The 17960-nt window shown below is 42.1% G+C and overlaps 1 protein-coding gene across 1 annotated transcript in view; it reads left to right on the forward strand.

Annotated features, from left to right (window-relative positions):
* PFDN1 (prefoldin subunit 1) overlaps nt 1-17960 on the forward strand; it is a 381910-nt gene that overhangs the window by 6330 nt on the left and 357620 nt on the right. The gene's annotated exons all lie outside the window — the stretch shown is intronic.

A 17960-nucleotide genomic window follows, 5' to 3' on the forward strand; every position in this document is an offset into this window, starting at 1 on the left:
CCACATCCATTAGAAAGCTAGATGCCTGCCTCTCAGGGAACATGGGAGAGAGGTGGGAGGAGGTATATAGGCCCAGCACTTGCCTCTGGCCAATGTCCAGAGCTACACAGATCTGAATGGGGAATGGAAATTAACATTGATAAAAGAGTTACAGACATTACCAGAACCAGACTCAAACTGTGTCAGAAAACAGTTCAATTAGCTGGACACTCACTGGAATGTCCCCAAGGGGCCTTCAACCAGCCAGTTGGGAGATTTCAAGTATCAGATAATTAATCATCTCAAGGCAGTTTCTTTCCCCTCCTTGAATAGCTCTGATTACACTTCATCAAATGGTTACAGAACCCCATTTCACCTCAGGCCTTGTGCTAAAGCCTGGAATACAAAGATGAATCAGAAACATCCATGCCCTTAGGGAATTCCAATCCAGTGGCTGGGGGAGGGAGGTGAAAACACTAAAAGATAGTTTTTTTATGTGTGAGAAATAACTGTGAGAATATATATAAATTTCTGTTGGTTAAGCCACCAGTCTATGATATTTTGTTATGGTAGCCTGAGCTGACTAAGGCAGTAGTGGAGATGTAAAATATCCCATTGCAAAAAAAAAAAATTAAGAGTAATAACCATCCTGGCTAACACGGTAAAACCCTGTCTCTACTAAAAAAAAATACAAAAAATGAGCCGGGTATGGTGGCGGACGCCTGTAGTCCCAGCTAATCGGGAGGCTGAGGCAGGAGAATGGCGTGAACCCGGGGGCGGAGCTTGCAGTGAGCCCAGATCGCGCGACTGCACTCCAGCCTGCCACAGAGCGAGACTCTGCCTCAAAAAAAAAGAAAAAAAAAGAAAAAAAGAGTAATATTATCTGGGCCAGGTGCGGTGGCTCACGCCTGTAATCCCAGCACTTTGGGAGGCTGAGGTGGGCGGATCATGAGGTCAAGAGATTGAGACCATCCTGGCCAACATGGTGAAACCTTGTCTCTACTAAAAATACAAAAATTAGCTGGGTGTGGTGGCATGTGCCTGTAATTCCAGCTACTCAGGACGCTGAGGCAGGAGAACCGCTCACTCAAACCTGGGAGGCAGAGGTTGCAGTAAGCCAAAATGGTGCCACTGCACTCCAGCCTGGGCTACAGAGCGAGACTCTGTCTCAGAAAAAAAAAAAAGGGAGCAGATATTGTTGAGGATTGATATGTTATACAGGTTGACTATCCTTTTTTTTTTTTTCTTAAGACAGAGTTTCACTCTTTTTTTTTTTTTTTTTTTTTTTTGAGACGGAGTCTCCCTGTGTCTCCCAGGCTGGAGTGCAGTGGCGTGATCTCGGCTCACTGCAAGCTCCGCCTCCCGGGTTCACGCCATTCTCCTGCCTCAGCCTCCCAAGTAGCTGAGACTACAGGCGCCCGCCACCACGCCCGGCTAGTTTTTTGTATTTTTAGTAGAGACGGGGTTTCACCATGTTAGCCAGGATAGTCTCAATCTCCTGACCTCGTGATCCACCCGCCTCGGCCTCCCAAAGTGCTGGGATTACAGGCTTGAGCCACCGCGCCCGGCCGACAGAGTTTCACTCTTGTTGCCCAGGCTGGAGTGCAATGGCACAATCTCAGCTCATTGCAACCTCCGCCTCCCAGGTTTAAGCGATTCTCCTGCCTCAGCCTCCTGAGTAGCTGGGATTACAGGTGCCTGCCACAAGGCCCAGCTAATTTTGTGTATTTTTACTAGAGACAGGGTTTCGCCATGTTGGCCAGGCTGGTCTCAAACTCCTGACCTCGTGATCCACCTGCCTCAGCCTCCCAAAGTGCTGGTATTGCACACGTGAGCCACCGTGCCCGGCCTTATGTTTTCTTCTAAGAGTTTTATAATTTTTGCTCTTGTAGCAACTTGATCAATTTTTAATTTTTATATAAGGTATAAAGTAAAGATCCAACTTCATTCTTTTGCATATGAATATCCATTTTCCCCAGTGCCATTGTATGAAAAGACCTCCTTTTATCTATTGAATAGCCTTGGCACCTTTGTCAAAATCATTTGACCATATACGTGAGGGCTTATTTCTGAGCTTTCTATTCTATTCCTTGGTCTATGTGTCTGTCTTTATGCTAGTACCACACTGTTTTGATTACTGCAACTTAGTAATAAGTTTTGAAATCAGGATGCATGAGATCTCCAACTTCGTTCTTTTTTTCCCCAAGATTATTTTGGTCATTCAGGATCCCTTGAGGGTCCATATTTTGAAGTGAATTTTTCCATTTCTGAAAAAAAAAAAAGCCATTGCATTTTGCTAAGAAATGCATTATATCTGTAGATCACTTTAGAAAGTGTTGCTATCATAAAAATATTAAGACTACCAATGAGGCCGGGGGCGGTGGCTCAAGCCTGTAATCCCAGCACTTTGGGAGGCCGAGACGGGCGAATCACAAGGTCAGGAGATCGAGACCAGCCTGGCTAACACGGTGAAACCCCATCTCTACCAAAAATACAAAAATCTAGCCGGGCGAGGTGGCGGGCACCTGTAGTCCCAGCTACTCGGGAGGCTGAGGCAGGAGAATGGCGTAGACCCGGGAGGCGGAGTTTGCAGTGAGCTGTGATCCGGCCACTGCACTCCAGCCTGGGCGACAGAGCAAGATTCCATCTCAAAAAAAAAAAAAAAAAAAAAAGACTACCAATGAACATGGATTAATTTTCTATTTATTTGTATCTTTAATTTCTCTGAGAATTTTGTAGTTTTCATTGTACAAGTCTTTTGCCTCCTTGGTGAAGTTTATTCCCAAGTATTTTATTATTCTTTTTCATGCTATTGTAAGTGAAACTGTTTTCTTAATATCCTTTTCAGATTGTTCATGGTTAGTATATAGAAACAGTGATTTTTCTGTGTTGATTTTGTATCCTGCTACTTTACTAAATTTGTTTATTAGTTATAACAGGCTTTTTGGAATGTTTAGGGGTTTCTACATATAAGATCATGTCATTTACGACTGGAGATAATTTTACTTCTTCTTTTTCAATTTGGATGCCTTTTATTTCTTTTTCCTGCCCAATTGCTCTGGCTAGGACTTACAGTGCTATGCTAAATAGAAGTATTGAAAGTACTTCCCAGTGGGCGAGGTGGCTCACGCCTGTAATCCCAGCACTTTGGGAGGCTGAGGTGGGCAGGAGTTCAAGACCATCCTGGCTAACACGGTGAAACCCTGTCTCTACAAAAATACAAAACATTAGCCGGGAGTGGTGGCAGGTACCTGTAATCCCAGCTACTCGGGAGGCTGAGGCAGGAGAATGGTGTGAACCTAGGAGACTGAGCTGCAGTGAGCCAAGATCGTGCAACTGCACTCCAACCTGGGCGACAGAGTGAGACTCTGTTGAAAGAAAGAAAGAAAGAGAGAGAGAGAAAGGAAAGAGGGAAGAAAGGAAGGAAGGAAGGAAGGAAGGGAGGAAGGAAGGAAGGAAGGAAGGAAGGAAGGAAGGAAGGAAGGCAGGCTGACGGAAAGAAGGAAGGAAGGAAGACTGATGGAAAAAAGGAAGGAAGGAAGGAAGAAGGAAGGAAGGAAGGAAGGAACTTCCCTTGCTCATGATCTTAGAGGGAAAGCTTTCAGTTTCTCACCAGTGAGTATGCTGTTACGTTTGTTGTTGTTGTTGTTTTTTAAGACGGAGTTTCGCTCTTGTTGCCCACCCAGGCTGGAGTACAATGGTTTGATCTCGGCTCACTGCAACTTCTGCCTCCTGGGTTCAAGCAATTCTCCTGCCTCAGCCTCCCAAGTAGCTGGGATTACAGGCACCTACCACCACGCCCAGCTAATTTTGTATTTTTAGTAGAGATGGAGTTTCTCCATGTTGGTCAGGCTGGTCTCGAACTCCTGACCTCCGGTGATCTGCCCACCTCAACCTCCCAAAGTGCTAGGATTACAGGCATGAGCTACTGTGCCTGACCGCATTTATGTTTTTTAAGATGAGAGATGGCCGGACGTGGTGGCTCACGCCTGTAATCCCAGCACTTTGGGAGGCCGAGGCGGGCGGATCACAAGGTCAGGAGATCGAGACCATCCTGGCTAACATGGTGAAACCCTGTCACTACTAAAAATACAAAAAATTAGCTGGGCGTGGTGGTGGGCGCCTGTAGTCCCAGATACTCAGGAGGCTGAGGCCGGAGAATGGCATGAACCCAGGAGGTGGAGGTTGCAGTGAGCCGAGACCATGCCACTGCACTCCAGCCTGGTCAACAAAGCAAGATTCCATCTCAAAAAAAAAAAAAAAAAAAGAGAGATGAGCCTGGTGCAGTGGCTCATGCCTGTAATCCCTGTGCTTTGGGAGGCTGAGATGGGAGGATTGCTTAAGGCCAGGAATTTGACGTTACAATGAGCAATGAACTATGACTGCACCACTGTGCTCCAGCTGGGCACATTTGTATTTAAAAATAATAATAATAAGAGAAATAGCATGATTGTGTGAAGATAGAAACAGTAGAGGGAAAATTTGATGAGACAGGAGAAAAGGGAGTCCTGCTGGAGCAATGTTCTTGAGTAGATAAAAGGCACTGGTACCTAGTTCACCAGTGGAGGGATTGGCTTTAGCGTAAAAACCGAAACAGTCAATTTGTAGTCTCACTCTGCTGGAAGACAAAGTTTCTGGGCAAAGATGCTGATGGGTAGGTGTGGCTCACTGTTTAGAATTCAACTCAGATATCACCCCATCTGAAAGGAACTCCTCCTGCCATCATTTTTTTCTTTTCTTTTCTTTTCTTTTCTTTTTTTTTTAGATGGAGTCTCACTCTGTCGCCAGGCTGGAGTACAGTGGCATGATCTCGGCTCACTGCAATCTCTGTCTCTCAGGTTCAAGCGATTTTCCTGCTTCAGCCTCCCAAGTAGCTGGGACTACAGGTGCGTGCCACCACACCCAGCTAATTTTTGTATTTTTAGTAGAGACAGGGTTTCACCCTGTTGGCCAGGATGGTCTCGATCTCTTGACTTCGTGAATGGCCTGCCTCCGGCTTCCAAAGTGCTGGGATTACAGGTGTGAACCACTGTGCCTGGCCCCCTCCTGCCATCATTTCTATCCTAACATCATGCATGATTTTCTTCACAGCATTTATCTCTATCAGAAATTGTCTTCTTTATTTGTGTCTTTATTGGGTTGAAAGTTCCATGAGACCAGAGATTGTGTTGCTCTTGTTCAGTTTTGTATCTCCAGCCTCTAAAGCAGTGCCTGGCACATGGCAAGTGTTCCATAAATCTTCACCGATTTGACTGATTGAAGAGTGGGCTGAGGAGTGGACCGAAAGGAAAGTGAGGAAACAGTGAATAGTATTTTACTTCACTAAAGTCAAGTAAAAATATTTGCTCAACTGAGTTTGAAGACCATAAACTATGTGTCATGGTCCCAGTCTCAAGGATTGTGATTTTTTGTTTCCAACTTTGTCCAGCAGTCTGGGAACAGAATTCATTCAACCAAGATCAGAGGTCGGGGTGCAGGGCATTCTCAGAGAGGCCCAAAGGTTGGGCAAGTTGTGTTAATAAAGCAAGGCTGAATAATGTGCCCTAAACAGGGAAGGAAGTGAGGCAAACAGGGGGAAATGGACTGAGAGATGCAAGGGCTCCACTCCTACATGGCACTTTGTGGTTGGATATTTGGTGTGAGGTGACAGACTTTATGCTGAAACAGTGGAATGTTTTGGTTGCAGGACTTCCTTTTCTGATCCCAAATCAGTTTCCCTATAAACTTCCTCTTTTGCTCCTGCTTTGTCATCTGGAACCAAACAGACATTAGTGTGTTTTTTCGTTGTTGTTGTTCTACACTAAGTCAAGAGTTTTGCTCTCAAGAAAAAACTTGCTCTCTCCCATCCAGTCTTCTTTTCTCCAACACAAACCTCACTTCTTCTAATGCTCAGAGCCCCTCGTTTACCAGATCGTGGGAGGCTCATTATAAAACATTTAAAATCACATGTAGTGGAAGAAATTGAACACTGACTTGAATCTTTTAGGCTATCTAAAAATTGCTTATTCTTTTTTACATATGATATTGTGTATGATAGGTCTGATCTTTGGTTAAGTTTAATAAAGAGTGGTTGAAAAGACATCACAAGGAGAGAAAACTACAGACCAATATGTCTTATTAGTATGGATACAAGAATCATCAACAAAACACTAATAAACCAAATCCAGCAACATATAAAAATAATTATGCACCATGACCAATCAGGATTTATGCCAGGAGTGCAAGGATGGTTTTGACAGAGCAGGAGCACTGTCATCTTGGACAAACACTGCCACTTTAAGTTCCAACTCCTTTTCTAACCTCATGCACTTCAAGGAAATCATTTCTATTCTAACAACAACCAGCCACAAAGTGCAGACAGTAAAACACAGACAAGACAGCTCAGGCACAGAGGGAGGGGGAAAATCTCTTGGGTAACCAATACATACAACCAAGACCTATTGTATGTATTCACACTCATACAATAGGTCCCAGTAAAACAGTGGACCCTAATAAGCACACTCCTTTCCCTTTAGGTGCACTAAGATAGGGAAACTAAAAGCAGACTGGGGGTGGGAAGGGAAGCATGCCTGTAACTGCAGGAAGATGCATGGGAACAGACACAAAAGTCTCCCTCCCAGATAAGCAAGACAAAGAGACACAGAAACATTCTGAGCCTGTGATAAACTCTCCTGCCTCAAACCCTTAAAAGCTCTAAGTCTGTAAGAGAGAGTGACTCTGACCTAACTTGGTCAGAAGCCCCTCTCAGGTTTATTCTCTAAAATAAACCTGTCTTTGTTGAGCTGACTTTCGTGTTTCTTTCCTCTTTCTTTAATTCTTACAGGTTTAACATCTGAAAATTAATGTAATACATCAGAAAAATAGAATTAGAAATAAAAAACCACGTGATTATTTAAATAAATGCAGAAGAAGCATTTGACAAAATTCAACACCTCTTATGAAAAAACACTCAACAAAAGGAAGGAAGGGAACTTTCTTGCATGGTAAAGGACATCTGCAAAAAAAAAAAAAATCAGTTTATTTCATACTTAATAGTAAAAGACTGCTTTTGCCTTAAGATCAGCAACAAAACAAGGATGTATATTCTCACCACCTCTATTCAACATTGTACTAGAAGTTCTTGCCATGAAAATTAGCCAAGTAAAAGAAATAAATGGCATCCAGGTTGAAAAGTAGGAAGTAAAATTATGTCAATTCACAGATTATATAATCACATATATTAAAAACTCCTAGTGATTCACTAAAATACATGAAAACTAATCAGCAAGTTCAGCAAGATTGCAAAATACAAAATCCATATACAAAAATCTATTGTATGTCAATACACTCAGAATGCACATTCTGAAAATTAAATTAAGTAAACAATTCTGGGCAGGTGTGGTAGCTCATGCCTGTAATCCCACATTTTGTGTGGCTGAGGCAGGAGAAGCGCTTGAGCCTTGAAGTTCATGACCAGCCTAGGCAACATAAGGAGACCATTGTTCCTACTAAAACTTTTTGTTTGCTTGTTTGAGACAGAGTCTCACTCTATCACCAGGCTGGAGGGGAGTAGCGTGATCTCAGCTCACTGCAACCTCCACCTCCTGGGTTCAAGCAATTCTCCTGCCTCAGCCTCCTGAGTAGCTAGGACTATAGGCACAAGCTGCCACACCTGGCTTTTTTTTTTTTTTTTTTTTTTTTTTTTTGGATTTTAGTAGAAACGGGATTTCACCATGTTCCCCAGGTTGGTCTCAAACTCCTGAGCTCAGGCAATCCGCCCACCTCGGCCTCCCAAAGTGCTAGGATTACAGGTGTGAGCCACCACTCCCAGCCTGTTCCTACCAAAACTTGAAAAAAAAAATAGGCAGGCGTGGTAGCTTGCACCTGTAGTCCCAGTTACTTGGGAGGCGGAGGTGGGAGGCTCACTTGAGCCCTGGGGCTTGAGGTTGCAGTGAGCTATGATATTACTACTGCATCCCAGCCTGGGTGACAGTGAGACCCTGTCTCAAAAACAGAAAAAAGAAAAAAATTTCACTTGCAATAGCAGCAAAAATAATAAAATGTTTAGGAATAAACATAACAAAACAAGAGCAGAGCTGACTTACACTCTTAAAACTACAAAATGTTGAAAGGAATTGAAGATTTAAGTAAATGGAATAATATCCCATGCTCATAGATCTTATGATTGTCAAGATGACAATTCTCCCCTAATTCACTAATTACAGATTCAATGAAATTCTTTTTTTTTTTCTGGTGTGTATGAGATATTTGATTGTGATTAGAAATCATTTCCAGTACTTGCTTCTATGCCTGTTGCCCCATGCCCCAGGTAGGGGCTTGGATGCAGGACAGGGTGTGGTGCTGCCTGGGGGTGGGTCCCAAACAGATGGACAGACTGGACGTCCCCTCCCTCCCAATGCCAGGGAGGCTGCTGAGGAGGACCACAAGTTCCATAAAAAAAAATAAAGCTTTTATTATGCTCAAAGGGGAGGGTGGCTCATTCCTTGTGGGCGGGTGCTTTCCTCATGGCGGCCAGGATGTTGCTCAGCTTCTTTTGCTTCCTGTTGGCACAGATGTGTGTCCCTACCCTTTTCCTGATGAACTTGAGGGCCTATTTGTCCTTAGAAACCTCAAGCAACTCCATGGCATGCCACTTGTTTGGGGCAAAGCCATACCCCTCTCAGGCCAGGTCCACACAAATTCAGTGTGCTTGATGAGGGGCCCATTGTGGTGGCGACTGAGCCTGGGCTTTCTCCTTACCCTGTCATTACCTGGGCTCTTGCTGAGACCCTAGTCATGGGGTGGCACAGAACCGTGGCTGCTACTTTAAAATCTCGATGAAAGTCTTATAAGAATCCTAGCTGGTTTCTTTATAGAAATTGACAAGCTAATTGTAAAGTTTATATAGAAGTTCAGTGGGTGCAGAATAGACAAAACAACTTTGTAAAAGAAGGGCAAAGTTGGAGGATTCGCTTTTCCTGATTTCAAAACATTATTGCAAAGCAACAGTAACTAAGACAGTGTGGTAGTAGCATAAGGATAAGCAGAGAGATCAATGGAATAGAAGTGAGAGTTCAGAAATAAACTCATGTGTCTATGGGAAACTGATTTTGACAAGGGTGTCAAGAACATCCAACAAGGAAACACTAGTTTCAACTAATGGCAAAGGGACACCTGGATATCCATATGCAGATGCATGAAGTTGGACCCTTACCTCAAATCATATACAAAAATTAATTCCACATTAATTGATTACCTAAGTGTAAGAACCAAAACCATAAAGCTCTTAGAAGAAAACACAGGAATTAATCTTTGTGGCCTCTGATTTAGCAGTGGATTATTAGATATGACTCCAAAAGCCTGAGCAACAAAATAAATAATAAAATAATAATAAACTGGACTTCAACAAAATTAAAAGCTTTTGTGCATCAAAAGGCATTACCAAATAAAGTGAAAAGACAACCTACAAAATGGGAGAAAGTGTTGCAAAGTATATGCCTGGTAATGGTTTACTACCCAGAGTATATATAGGATTCTTACAACTCAGCAACAAAAAGGCAACCAAATCAAGTAAAAAAAAGGGAAAAGGTACACAAATACCTGAAAGTACACGAAAAGATGCTTAATATTATTATTCATTAGTAAAATGCCAAAAACAAACAGCCAAATTAAAACCTGGGCAAAGAACTTGACTAAACATTGCCACAAAGAAATTATAGAAATGGCTAGCAAACATAAGAAAAGATGGTCAAAATCATTGGCCATTAAGGTAATGCAAACCAAAATACAACAAGAGCCTGGGGGCAGTGGCTCACGTATGTAATCCCAGCACTTTGGGAGGCTGAGGCGGGCAGATCATTTGAGGTCAGGAGTTCGAGACCAACCTGGCCAACATAGCGAAACCCTGTATTTACTAAAAATACAAAAATTAGTCGGGCCTGTTGGTGGGTGCCTGTAATCCCAGCTACTTGGGAGGCTGAGGCAGGAGAATTGCTTGAACATGGGAAGCAGGGATTGCAGTGAACCAAGATTGAGAAATTGTGCCACTGTACTCCAGCCTGGGCAACAAAGCAAGACATTTTCAAACACTGTGGCAATGTTTGAAACATTTTCAAACATTGTGGCAATGTTTGAAACAGCTAGCTGTCTAAAAAAAAAAAAAAAAAAAGAAAGAAAGAAAAAAAGAAAAGCCACAATGAGATACCACTTACCACTTCACATTCACGAGTATAGTGCTAATCAACAACAACAATAACAACAAAATGTAAACAAGTGCTGCCAAGAAGATGGAGAAGGAGTATCCCTCATAAATTGTTGGTGGGGATGTGATATGGTACAGCCACTGTGGAAAACAGTTTGGCAGTTTGTCAAAAAGTTAAATATATAATTAATTTTATCATATAATCCAATAATTGTACTCCTCATTATATACCCAAAATAATAGGAAAGGCATTTCCAAACAAAATTTTGTACCAAAATGTTCATATCAACACTATACACTATAGCTAAAACATGGAAATGATTCAAGTGTCCACTAGTGGATAAATGAATACACAAAATGTGGTATACACATACAATGGAATATTATTTAGTCCCAGAAAGTAATGACATCTGATACATGTTACAACATAGATAAACCTTGACAGCATTATGCTAAGTGAAATAAGCCAGACACAAAAGGACACATATTGTATGATTCCGCTTATGCTGAATATCTATAACAGGCAAATTCAGTGAGGCAGTAAGTAGATTAAAGGTGAATAGGCTTTAGGGGGAGAGGAGATAGGGAGTTATTGCATAATGGGTACAGAGTTTCTGTTTAGGATGATGAACAACATTGTAAATAGTAACAATGGGGCTGGGCGCAGTGGCTCAAGCCTGTAATCCCAGCACTTTGGGAGGTCGAGGCGGGTGGATCACGAGGTCAGGAGATCGAGACCATCCTGGCTAACATGGTGAAACCCCGTCTCTACTAAAAATACCAAAATTAGCTGGGCACGGTGGCGGGCGCCTGTAGTCCCAGCTACACGGGAGGCTGAGGCAGGAGAATGGCGTGAACCTGGGAGGCGGAGCTTGCCGTGAGTGGAGCACTCCAGCCTGGGCGACAGAGCGAGCCTCCGTCTCAAAAAATAATAAAATAAAATAAAATAAAATAAAATAAAACAAAACAAAATTGGATTGTCTTTTTTGTTGTTGAGTTGTAAAATTTCTTTATATATGCTGTATACTAGACCTTTATTAGATATATAATTTTCATAATTTTCTCCTATTCAAAGGCTGTCTTTTCACTTTCTTGATAGTGTCCTTTCATGCACTGAAGTTTTTAATTTTTATGAAGTCCAATTTATCAATTTTGTTGCTCATGCTTTTCGTGTCACATCTAAGAATTCATTGCCAAATCAGAGGTCATGAAGATTAATCCCTTGGTTTTCTTCTAACAGTTTCATAGCTTTAGCTCTATTATTTAGGTTGTTAATCTATTCTGAGTTAATTTTTGTATATGGAGAGAGGTAAGGGTCCAATGTCATTTCTTTTTTTTGCACATTAGCTATCCAGTTGTCTCAGCATTATTTTTGAAGAGATTTCTTTTTTTTCATTGAATAATCTTGGCTTCCTTATCAAAAATCAATTGGTTATAGATGTTTGAGTTATTTCTGGGCTCTAATCCTTTACAGTTGTTCTGTGTCAATATTAAGTCTTCCAATGCATAAACATTGAAGGGATGTCTTTCCATTTATTTCAGTCTTCTTTAATTTATTTCAGCAATGTTTTCTAGTTTTCATTTTATAAGGCTTTAACCTCTTTGGTAATTGTATTCCAAGGGATTTTATTCTTTTTGAAAACATGTAAATGCAATTATTTTCTTAATTTCCTTTCTGGATTTTAAATTGCTATTGCATAGAAACAACTAATTTTTGTGTGTTGATCTTGTAGTCTGAAACTGCTTAATTTGCTTATTATCCCTAATAGTTTTTTTTTGTGAATTCTATGAGATTTTCTATTTATAGAATCATATCATATGCAAATACAGTTTTACTTCTTCCTTTCCAAATTGGATGCCTTTATTTATTTTTCTTGCTGAGTTTCTCTGGCTAAAACGTCTGGTACAGTAGTAAATAGAAGTGGTAAAAGTGGCATCCTTAGGCCAGGTGTGGTGGCTCATGCCTGTAATCCCAGCACTTTGGGAGGCCGAGGAGGATGGATCACCTGAGGTCAGGAGTTTGAGACCAGCCTGACCAACACAGTGAAACCCCATCTCTACTAAAAATACAAAAATTAGCTGGGCATGGTGCTGGGTGCCTGTAATCCCAGCTACTTGGGAGGCTGAGGCAGGAGAATCGCTTGAACCCAGGAGGCGGAGGTTGCAGTGAGCCGAGATCGTGCCATTGCACTCCAGCCTGTGTGACAGAGCAAGACTCTGTCTCAAAAAAAAAAAAAAAAAAAAAAAAAAAACACATACACACACACAAACACAAAGAGTTTCCTCCTCTTCTATTTTTTGAAAGAGTTGAAGTAAGATTAGTGTTAAGTCTTTTAATATTTGGTAGAATTCACCAGTGAAGCTATCTGGTCTTGAACTTTTTTTTGTTGTGAGATTTTTGATTATTGATTCAATCTCTTGTTATAAATATGTTGTTGAGGCAGTTTTGGCAATAAGTGTGTCCTAGGAATTTGTCTATTTCATCTAGATTATCTAATTTTTTGGCATACAGTGTTCAAAATAGTTTCTTTCAATCGTTTTAATTTCTGTAAGGTCAGTAGTAATGTTACACTTTAACCTTCCTTCTTCCCTCCTTCCCTCCTTCCCCCCTTCCCTCCTTCTCTCCTTCCCTTCCTCCCTCCCTCCCTCCTTCCCTTCCTTCCTTTCCTTCCCTTCCTTCCCTCCCTTCCTGCCTCTCTCCTTCCCTTCCTTCCGTTCCTTCCTTCCCTCCCTCCCTCCTTCCCTTCCTTCCTTTCCTTCCTTTCCTTCCCTTCCTTCTTCTCTCTATCTCTCTCTTTCTTTCCTCTTTTTGTTGTTTTCCAGGGTCTCATTCTGTCACCCAGGCTGGAGTGCAGTGGTGTGCAGCCTTGAACTCCTGGGCTCAAGCATTCCTCCAGCCATAGCCTCCCAAGTAGTTAGGACCACAGATGTGTGCCACCAGGCCTGGCTAAATAAACAAAAAAAAATTGTAGAGATGGGGTCTATGTTGCCCAGGCTGGTACTTTCATTTCTGATTTTAGTTATTTGTACTTTCTTTTTTTTCTCAGACTAAAAGTTTGTCAATTTTGTTGATCTTTTTAAAGAACCAACTCTTGGTTTTACGGATTTTCTATTTTTTCCATTCCTTATTTTATTTATCTATGCTCTAATTTTTATTTCCTAACTTCTGCTCACTTTGGTTTAGTTTGCTCTTCTTTCTCTAGTTCCTTAAGGTGTAGCAAAGTTATTGATTTGTGATCTTTTGCCTTAATTTTAATTCTGGCAATATATACACAGTTATGCATCACATAATAATGTTTCGGTTAAACTTAAGCAGTATAAACAAGGGTGGTTCTACTAGATTATAATGGAGCAGAAAAATCCCTATTGCCCAGCCAGGTGTGGTGGCTCATGCCTGTAGTCCTAGCACTTTGGGAGGCCTAGGCAGGCAGATTGCCCGAGCTCAGGAGTTTGAGACCAACCTGGGCAACATGGTGAAACTCTGTTTCTACTAAAATACAAAATAAATTAACTGGGCGTGGTGGCGTGCGCCTGTAGTCCCAGCTACTCGGGAGGCTGAGGCAGGAGAATTGCTTGAACCCGGAAGGTGGAGGTTACAGTGAGTCGAGATTTTGCCACTGCACTCCAGCCTGGGCAACAGAGTGAAACTCCATCTCAAAAAAACAAACAAAAAAAATTCCCTAATGCCCAGTGACATCGTAGCTGTTGTAACATCATAGTGCATGCATTACTCAGTGTTTGTGGTGATGCTGGTATAAACAAACCTACTGCTCTGCAAGTTGTATAAAAGTACAGCACAGCACATGCAGTTATGTACTGTACATAATACCCGACAATGGTAAAACATGACTATGTTACCGGTTTATGCATTTACTCTATTTTTTTGAGACAGGGTCACACTCTGTTGCCCAGGCTAGAGTGCAGTGGCATAATCTCAGCTCACTGCAACCTCTGCCTCCCAGGCCCAATGATCCTCCCACCTCAGCCTCCCAAGTAGCTGAGACTACAGGTGCATGCCACCATGCCCAGCTAATTTTTGTATTTTTTTAGAGATGGGATTTCACCTTGTAACCCAGACTGGTCTTGGGCTCCTGGACTCAAGGGATCCACCCTCCTTGGCCTCCCAAACTGCTGGGATTATAGGTGTGAGCCACCCAGTCCAGCCTACTATACTTTTTATTGTTATTTTAGAGTGTATTCCTTTCATTTACACAGAAAAAAATGTTAACCATAAAACAGCCTCAGGTATGTCCTTCAGGGTATATTCCAGAAGATGGCATTGTTATCATGAAGATGACAGCTCCATGCTTGTTAATGGCCCCTGAAGACCTTCTAGTGGGACAAGATGTGGAGGTGGTACACAACGATGTTGATGAGCTTGACTCTGTGTAGGCCGAGGCTAATGTGTGTGTTTGTGTCTTAGTTTTTAACAAAAACGTTAAAAAAAAAAATTAATAGAAAAAACCTTATAGACTACTGTTTAAAATAGAAGTTGCTATTTTGGCCATTTTTAAGTGTATAATAAATACAGTGGTATTCATTGCATTCACAATATTGTGCAACCATTGTTACTTTTTTTTTTTTTTTTTTTTTTGAGACAGAGTCTTGCTGTGTCGCCCAGGCTGGGGTGCAGTGGCACGATCTCGGCTCACTGCAAGCTCCGCCTCCCAGGTTCACACCATTCTCCCGCCTCAGCCTCCGAGTAGCTGGGACTATAGGCGCCCGCCACCATGCCCGGCTAGTTTTTTGTATTTTTAGTAGAGATGGGGTTTCACCATGTTAGCCAGGATGGTCTCGATCTCCTGACCTCGTGATCCACCCGCCTCAACCTCCCAAAGTGCTGGGATTACAGGCTTGAGCCACTGCGCCCAGCCCCATTGTTACTATTTACAATGTTGTTCATCATCCTAAACAGAAACTCTGTACCCATTATGCAATAACTCCCTATCTCCTCTCCATGTAAAATGGTGCAACTACTTTGGAAACAGCTAGCAGTTCCTCAAAAAGTTAAACATATAATTACCATATGACCCATCAATTCTACTCCTTAGTATATACTCAAGAAAAATGAAAACATGTATCTACACACAAACTTGCACACAAATGTTTATGGCAGCAGTATTCATAATAACCAAAACGTGAAAATAACCCAAATGTTCATCAACAGACGATGGATAAATAAATTGTGAAATGTACATTTAATGGAATATTATTCAGCAAAGAAAAAAAAACCCCGAATACTGATATATGCCACAACTTGGATGAACCTTAAACTAATGCTAAGTAAAAGAAGTCAGGGCCGGGCACATTGGCTCAAGCCTGTAATCCCAGCACTTTGGGAGGCCGAGACAGGCGGATCACAAGGTCAGGAGATCAAGACTATCCTGGCTAACATGGTGAAACGCTATCTCTACTAAAAAATACAAAAAACTAGCCGGGCGAGATGGTGGGCGCCTGTAGTCCCAGCTACTCGGGAGGCTGAGGCAGGAGAATGGTGTAAACCCGGGAGGCGGAGCTTGTAGTGAGCTGAGATCTGGCCACTGCACTCCAGCCTGGGTGACAGAGTGAGACTCCGTCTCAAAAAAAAAAAAAAAAAAAAGAAGTCAGACACTGGCCGGGCACAGTGGCTCACACTTGCAATCCCAGCACTTTGGGAGGCCGAGGCGGGCAGATCACCTGAGGTCAAGAGTTTGAGACCAGACTGGCCAACATTGTATAATCCTGTCTCTACTAAAAATACAAAAATTAGCTGAGTGTGGTGATGGGCACCTGTAATCCCAACTACTTGGAAGGCTGAGGCAGGAAAATCGCTTGAACCCGTCAGGTGGAGGTTGCAGTGAGCCGAGATCACATCACTGCACTCCAGCCTGGGCGATAGAGTGAGGCTCTGTCTCAAATAAAATAAAAATAAAATAAAATAAACCAAACGCTAAAAGTCACATGTTGTTATTGTTTGCTTTCTTTTATATAATATATCCAGAATAGGCAAATTCATAAAGACAGAAAGCTGCTTAGTGGTCACCTGGAGAGGGGAGAGGGAGGAATGGGAAGTGATTACTTAATGGGTACGGCATGTGTTTTGAGCATGATGGAAAAGTTTTGAAACTAGAAAGAAGTGATGGTTGCACAACAGTGCGAATACAGTAAATATCACTGAATCATACCTTTTTTTTTTTTTGAAACAGAATTTCACTCCTGTTGCCCAGGCTGGAGTGCAATGGCAATATCTCAGCTCACTGCAACCTCTGCCTCCCGGGTTTAAGTGATTCTTCTGCCTCAGTCTCCCAAGTAACTGGATTATAGGCATGCACCACCACACCTGGCTAATTTTTGTATTATTAGTAGAGACGGAGTTTCACCATGTGGCCAAGTTAGTCTTGAATTCCTGACCTCAGGTGATCTGCCCTCCTTGGCCTCTCAAAGTGCTGGGATTACAGGCATGAGCCATCATGCATGGCCATTTTTCTTTTCTTTTTTCTTTTCTTTCTTTTTTTTTTTCTGGGGGGGGTGCGGTGTGTGTGAGAGAGAGAGAGACAGTTTTGCTCTATCGCAGAGGCTGGAGTGCAGTGGTACGATGTTGGCTCGCTGTAACCTCCACCTCCCAGGTTCAAGCGATTCTCCTGCCTCAGCCTCCCAAGTAGCTGGGATTACAGGTGCGTGCCACCACGCCTGGCTAATTTTTTGTATTTTTGTAGAGACAGGGTTTGGCCATGTTGGTTAGACTGGTCTCAAACTCCTGACCTCAGGTGATCCACCTGCCTCAGCCTCTGAAAGTGCTGGGATTACAGGTGTGAGCCACCACTACCGGCTACACTTTAAAATGACTAATTATATGTAACATGAATATCACCTCAATTAATAAATTCAAACAGAGGAAATGAAACTGTAAACAGTTATAAACTGCTCTAAGTACTATAAGTGGGATGTACAGGGAGGTGTTGAGGCCTAGCAAATGCCTGGCTCTACTGGACAGCAGTGATGTCATCACAGAAGTGACACAGGAGCTGGGTTTTGAGGGATATGTAGGAATTCAGGAGATTGCAAGTGCAGGAAGTGAGAGAAAAGAGGTTCTTTATAAAAAGGAAGAAAAGGAATGAGTGACGTTTCCATGCAGAGGGAACAGAATAGGCAATGCCTTGGAGTCGTGCGTAAGCAATTCTCATATTGAGTACTAGAAAAGTTGGAGACCTAGTGTATTTGGATAATAGAAATAGTAGGAAAGGAAGGCAGAAGCCACATGATGATGTGTTTGGCAGTCCATGTTGATGCCTTTGGACAAGTAATTAAGCAGAATTTATTTATTGGGGGAATACATGGGCAACATCTTGTTGACTAAATTAAACTTTCTATATGTTGACCATATTTTACTGTATTCACTTAAAAATATTCATGAATATACTGCTTAGCATGTGCCAGGCACTGTCCTAATGCTTATTATTAACTCACTTAATCTCATCAACAGCTATTCTCAAAGTCTAGACTCCATTGGAATCTCCTAGAAGTCTTAAAACACAGAAACCAGTTTCTGATTCAACAGGTATGGTGAGGCCTGGAATTTGCCTTTTAATTCAATTATCAGAAGATGCTGAGACTGTTGGCACAGGGAATACACTTTGAGAAACACTGCTTTATGTCATCCTTATATGGAAGGCAGCATTATTTTACCATAGATCCAAGATTGTGCCACTGCACTCCAGCCTGGGTGACAGAATGAGACTCTGTCTCAAAAAAAGAAATGGAATAAAGCTGACATGAATGGGGTCAAAACAATGGTCTTAGAGCAGTACTCTGAGAGGTTGAG

Source organism: Macaca thibetana, chromosome 6 (genome assembly GCF_024542745.1).
Source record: "Macaca thibetana thibetana isolate TM-01 chromosome 6, ASM2454274v1, whole genome shotgun sequence".
In the NCBI taxonomy this organism is placed as follows: domain Eukaryota; kingdom Metazoa; phylum Chordata; class Mammalia; order Primates; family Cercopithecidae; genus Macaca; species Macaca thibetana.